Source organism: Podarcis cretensis (assembly GCF_951804945.1).
Source record: "Podarcis cretensis genome assembly, chromosome: 2".
NCBI lineage: Eukaryota > Metazoa > Chordata > Lepidosauria > Squamata > Lacertidae > Podarcis > Podarcis cretensis.
In genome coordinates this window covers 103,038,326-103,044,325 of record NC_137171.1, presented here as the reverse complement: position 1 = coordinate 103,044,325, position 6,000 = coordinate 103,038,326, and positions in this window count along the sequence as shown.

Here is a 6,000-nt window from a genome sequence, read left to right as displayed (position 1 = left end):
GTTCCATAGCCATTATTTTGACATTATGCATCAGTGATGCATTCGTTTTTGTAAGCTTGCTCTCATGCAAAGGTGTCTCAACAACTGTCACTCATTAATAAAGAATACAAGCCAGATTGGAGCTGCTTAACTGTGATTTTTCATCCCTCCTCGTCCGACTACTTGGGGTGACCAAGAATAATACAAAAACTAATCATGCATGAATCATAGAATCAAAGAGAACCAGTGTGATGAGATCAGATGTTCTGATAAAACCAGTTTAATTATTTCATCCTATGTTGCTCACTAGTATAGAGGGGCCAGGGCTGTATCTCTGCCCATCCTGACTCATGGAAGTTGAGTCATATGTATCTGGGGTCCTGACCTTACTCTTCCCCTTCTTGTTTATGCCTGCTAGCTATTTATTTACTCATTGATTGATTTTTCCAGTTCTGCAAATGGAACCAAAACTGAACGATCACACCAACCAAGCACCCAATGCCTTTTTGTTTCCTTCCCAGAGCCACCAGTTTTGTTCAGGCAGATAACGTGACACACAATTCAATACAGAGCTGACATTTTGGCTTTTGGCAAACCCTTTCTGAATGCAGTCCTGCTATTTTTCGCGCTAGAGATTAAGGAGGACCTACAAGTGGTGCCTGCTTGGCGTTCTCACTTTAAGTCTTGGGCATGTGCTGGGGGATTGGAAAGGCACCAGATCCATGGTTCCCAATGTGGGGCACATGCCCATGTCTAGGGCTTGAGCCTAGGGCTTGCCAATCAGGAGGTCGAATCCCTGTGATAGGGTGAGCTCCCATTACTCGGTCCCAGCTCCTGCCCACCTAGCAGTTCAAAAGCACATCAAGTGCAAGTAGATAAATAGATACTGCTCTGGCCGGAAGGTAAACAGTGTTTCCGTGTGCTGTTCTGGTTCGCCAGAAGCGGCTTAGTCATGCTGGCCACATCACCTGGAAGCTGTCTGTGGACAAACATCGGCTCCCTTGGCCAGTAAAGTGAGATGAGTGCCGCAACTCCAGAGTTGTTTGTGGCTGGACTTAACTGTCAGTGGTCCCTTTACCTTTACTTTTAAGTGTGTGTTGGATTGCAGCTATAATTTATTTTCTTCTTTAATTTCTTTCATTTCAATTTCTTTTTTTTTTTAAATCTGCTGATCATTTTGTACATATTGACCATTGCTTTGTTTGTTTTGATTCTTGTAAGCCACACTGAAATCATTGATAGAAGGAGGCATAGAAAAGTTTGAAATTAAATTAAATTAAATTAAATTAAACAAACATTTTCCTCACAAGGAAAAAAGAAAGGTTTTTTCAATTGAGAAGTTGTCTGGTAGAGTGCAGGTCTCATGCGAGGTCCACCTATGCATGTACATCACATGATTCCTTCATGCTCATCTGCTGTACCTAATTGTGTTCCACAAGTCTCTACAGAGAAGACTTCAGGGAGGCAGCTGCGTGGAGGGAAGGAAGTAACACATAAGCCAAGGTGTCTGCGTTGACAAATGTCACTTCCTAAGAGTGATTCACTGTGTTCTTCCAGCCAACAAATCATGAAAATTGTCAATGGGAAGCAGTCCCATTGTCAACATGGTTGGCTCAGATGTTTTTCCATGTGAGCGTGATGGGTTGTATCCAACACTGCATAAGCAGTCTTCTGCTTAAGCGCCTGGGCTTCTCCTTCTTCCCTGCACCTCACACAAAATCTGCTTCAGGGGCTTCCTCAGCTCTTTAAGGCAGATAGGGGTGCACCAGGGGGCTATAGAGAACATAAGAGGATCCTGCTGGATGAGGTCAATGGCCCACCTAGTCCAGCATCCTGTCCTCACAGTGGCCAACAGTGGAAGACCTTGGGGTCTCAAATTTCAGCAACACCCTGTGCGATGCCAAAAATATTATTATTATTATTATTATTATTATTATTATTATTATTTCTTATTTATATCCCGCCTATCTGGCTGAGTTTCCCCAGCCACTCTGGGCGGCTTCCAATCAAGTGTTAAAAACAATGCAGCATTAAATATTAAAAACTTCCCTAAACAGGGCTGCCTTCAGATGTCTTTTAAAGAGAAGATAGCTGCTTTATTTCCTTCACATCTGAAGGGAGGGTGTTCCACAGGGTGGGCGCCACTACCAAGAAGGCCCTCTGTCTGGTTCCCTGTAATCTCACTTCTTGCACTGAGGGAACTACCAGAAGGCCCTCGGTGCTGGATCTCAGCTGAACAATGGGGGTGGAGACGCTCCTTCAGGTATACAGGACCCTCTGCCTCTCGCCTTCCATTCTACATCATAGTTATGGTGCCCCCCCTGGCACCCCCGAGGTTCTGCGCCCAGTCCGACCAAGCTGGTCACACTCCCCTAAATCTGCTTCTGGTGCTCAACCAGATGCCTGTGGGAAACCTGCAAGATGGACCTGAGCACAATAACACTCTCCACCCCTTTGGTTTCCAGCAACTGGTATTCAGAACCATTACTCCCTTCATTGGTGGAGGCAGAGCACAGCTGTAGTATCTAGTAGCCTTCAATAGTCCTCTCCTCCAGAAATGTCACCAATCCTTTTTTCAAGCCATTTAGGTTGGCCCCATCACAACCTCCTGTTGGAGTTCCATAGTTTCACTATGTGCTGCATGAAGAAATACTTTGTTTTGTTTGTCCCGAATCTCCTGAAACTTTTCTCCATCTACTTTCCCCATGCCATGCCCAATTTTACAAACTTCTGTCATTTCACCTCTTTCTCGCCTTTTCTCTAAACTGAAAAGTCCCAAATTCTGCAACCTTTCTTCCCAGGGGAGTGGCTCCTGTGGCTTTCAGGAGCGGATATTAAAGAAGCATGCTTCCTCTGACAACAGAGGTAAAACATAGCCATCCTAGCTAGTAGCCATTGATGGCCTTCTCCTTCATGAATTTGCCTAATCCTCTTTTAAAGCCTTACTTGTTGGTGGCCATTGCTGCCTCTTGTGGGAGTGAATTCCATGGTTTTGCTCATGGGTAGGCAAACTAAGGCCTGGGGGCTAGATCCAGCCCAATTGCCTCCGAAATCCGGCCCACGGACAGTCCGGGAATCAGTGTGTTTTTACATGTGTAGAATGTGTCCTTTTATTTAAAATGCATCTCTGGGTTATTTGTGGGGCCTGCCTGGTGTTTTTTTACATGAGTAGAATATGTGCTTTTATTTAAAATGCATCTCTGGGTTATTTGTGGGGCATAGGAATCAGTTCATTTTTTCCCCTTCAAAATATAGTCTGGCCCCCCACAAGGTCTGAGGGACAGTGGACCGGCCCCCTGCTGAATAAGTTTGCTGACCCCTGGGTTTAGCTCTATGCAGGAGTTCTCCGCTTCTGGTTGCTCCTCCTCCTCCTCCTTTTCTGATGCCCTTTGAGGAGTCACCATCTCAGTGCTGAATCTGCAGGGCTGCTGATTCATTCTGACAGGAGCAGCAGCAGGAACCTTTTTAAACACGGCAGTTGGTGAATGTCAGGAGCAGTTCGGCAAAACATTCTAAGCATCTCCCGCAACAGGGCACTTGGCAGCACTTTGGGGTTGCAATTGGATTACTCTGGCGCAGCAAAACCCTGGTGCTGATCAGTTGTGAAAGGTTCCCTTGGCCAGAGAGCTTTCGAACATAAAACTCTTGGCAGGTCCATTAGCAGGAAAAGGAGTAGTCTGTAAGGGGTGATTTGTTACAAGTCATTCCCCGGACTTGTCCGTGGGCAAATGCACTACGGGACACTAGCCATGATGACCATGTTCTGCCTCCACTGCTCTGAATACTAGCAGCTGGGAGTCACAATTGGGGAGAGTGCTGTTGCCCACAGGTCCCGCTTTGGGTTGACCACTTGGTGAATGGCCATAGCTCAGTGATACAGCATCTGCCTTGCATGCCAAAGGTTCCAGGTTCGGTCCCCAACATCTCCCGGTGCTGCTTCTTAATCCACTTCTTTTTTGCCCCATCATACCTCTCCTTTACTCCACAAGGCTTCTAATGTCTCCATGCTGCTTGCTGAAAGCATATTGAGGTTCCTCAACAACACAAAGTCTGGTTTCCCAATCCAGATGTTAACATTGCAGTTCCAGATATGTCTGCTCAGAAGTAAGCCTCAAAGAGTTGCATTCAATGTTTTTATTTTATTTTTAATTAAATTTCTATACCACCCTTCACCTGAAGATCACAGGGCAGTTTGCAAAATAAAAACACAAAAATGCATCCCTAATAACAAGCAAAAACAATAACCTCCCCACCCAGAGGGAGTGTAACCTCACCAAGAGCAGGCAACCTCCCATCCGTCTGGTCTAAAGAACCACCCACTAACAGTGCCTGAGTCTTATCTGTGTTGAGCTTCAGTTTGTTGGCTCTCATCCAGTCCATTACTCAGGCAAATCAACATCCACTGCCACACCTGCAGATGTAAAGGAGAAGCAGAGCTATGTGCCATCAGCATATTGCTAACAACATACTCCAAAACTGCAGATGACCCCACTCAGCAGTTTCGTGTAGATGTTAAACAGAATGGGGGATAAAACTGAACTTTGAGGAAGCCCACATTGAAGGCTTTACAGGTCCAAAGAGCACTCTCCAGAGGGTGCTCTGGAAACGATCAAGTAGGACCAGAACCACCACAATGTGGTACCATCCACTCCTAACTCAGACAGCCGCTCCAGAAGGATATCAGATGGTATCAAAAGCCACTGAGAAGTCAAGGAGAATCAACAGGGGCACATTTCCTCGAGGTTATCCTACTGGGTGACCAAAGCCGTTTCTGTGCCCAAGCCGGGCCTAAACCCCAATTGAAATGGATCTAGAAAATCAGGTTTCCTCCAACAGTGCCTGGTTCTGGTCTACAGCACAGCACTAAGGTTAAATCAGTGCAAGGATGTTCCTTGTGAGAAGGAACCTTTTCCGCCTCTCCTTCCCTGTGCACAGCACTAAATCTGTCTTAGGTTTTCTCCCAATCCTCCAGATTGGGGGTGGTGTGGGGCATGCATGGGAGAAGGAAGAGTATTTTTATTGTACTATGGGGAATTATTTCACTAGCTTCCACTAGCGCAACAGGTTAGTTGAATACAGCCCAATGAGCTCAATGGGACTTAGCCCTAGGTAAGTGGGACTAAGAAAAGAAAGAGGGCAGATTTGCATGATTTACAGTGAGTTCAAAATATGAGTCCACGGCATGTTTGGTAAGTTTGGGTGGGTGAGATGAATTCAGCCTATGAAATCTCTGCAACACTTGCATGCAATCCTTAGAAAAACAAAAGGGAGGTGACAATGGGACAGAACAAATTACCTTACCTGATGCATAGCCCATGGGGCGCTGTGGCTCAAAGGCACCTGTCTGAATTATTATTGTTTGGAAGAAGCAGTGAATTATTCATATGACAGATGCAATTTATAGGTTCTATTAACTTTTCTGACTAATATATTCTACGCTTGAGGATTCTAGAGATTTTAACTATTTCAACATCATCTTTGAAGTATTGACACATTTCCCATTGATTTTTGATAGCGTAATGGCAGCATCCCACATGGCCATACATGGAATTGCCCTTGTTTGAGCTGGGTTTTTCCACACATGTATGTGCATTCCTTGACTTCTCAACATGCCGTAGCTCACAGCTGCATGTGTGAATGGGCTACAGTGGAAAGCATTCACCCTGCTCTGTCATTCTGTGCACATGGGTTAGGGATGTGGGAGAAATTTGGTTTGGATTTTAATATGAGCCCACCCAATTCACACTTTTATGCAAACTGAAACCCAGCTATGCTCCTCAAAACCACACTTCTCTAAACTTTGGGATGCAGTTCTCCAAACATATACAGTGGTACCTCAGGTTACATACGCTTCAGGTTACATCCGCTAACCCAGAAATAGTGCTTCAGGTTAAGAACTTTGCTTCAGGATGAGAACAGAAAATTGTGCTCCGGCGGCGCGGCAGCAGCAGGAGGCCCCATTAACTAAAGTGGTGCTTCAGGTTAAGAACAGTTTCAGGTTAAGTACAGACCTTGGAACGA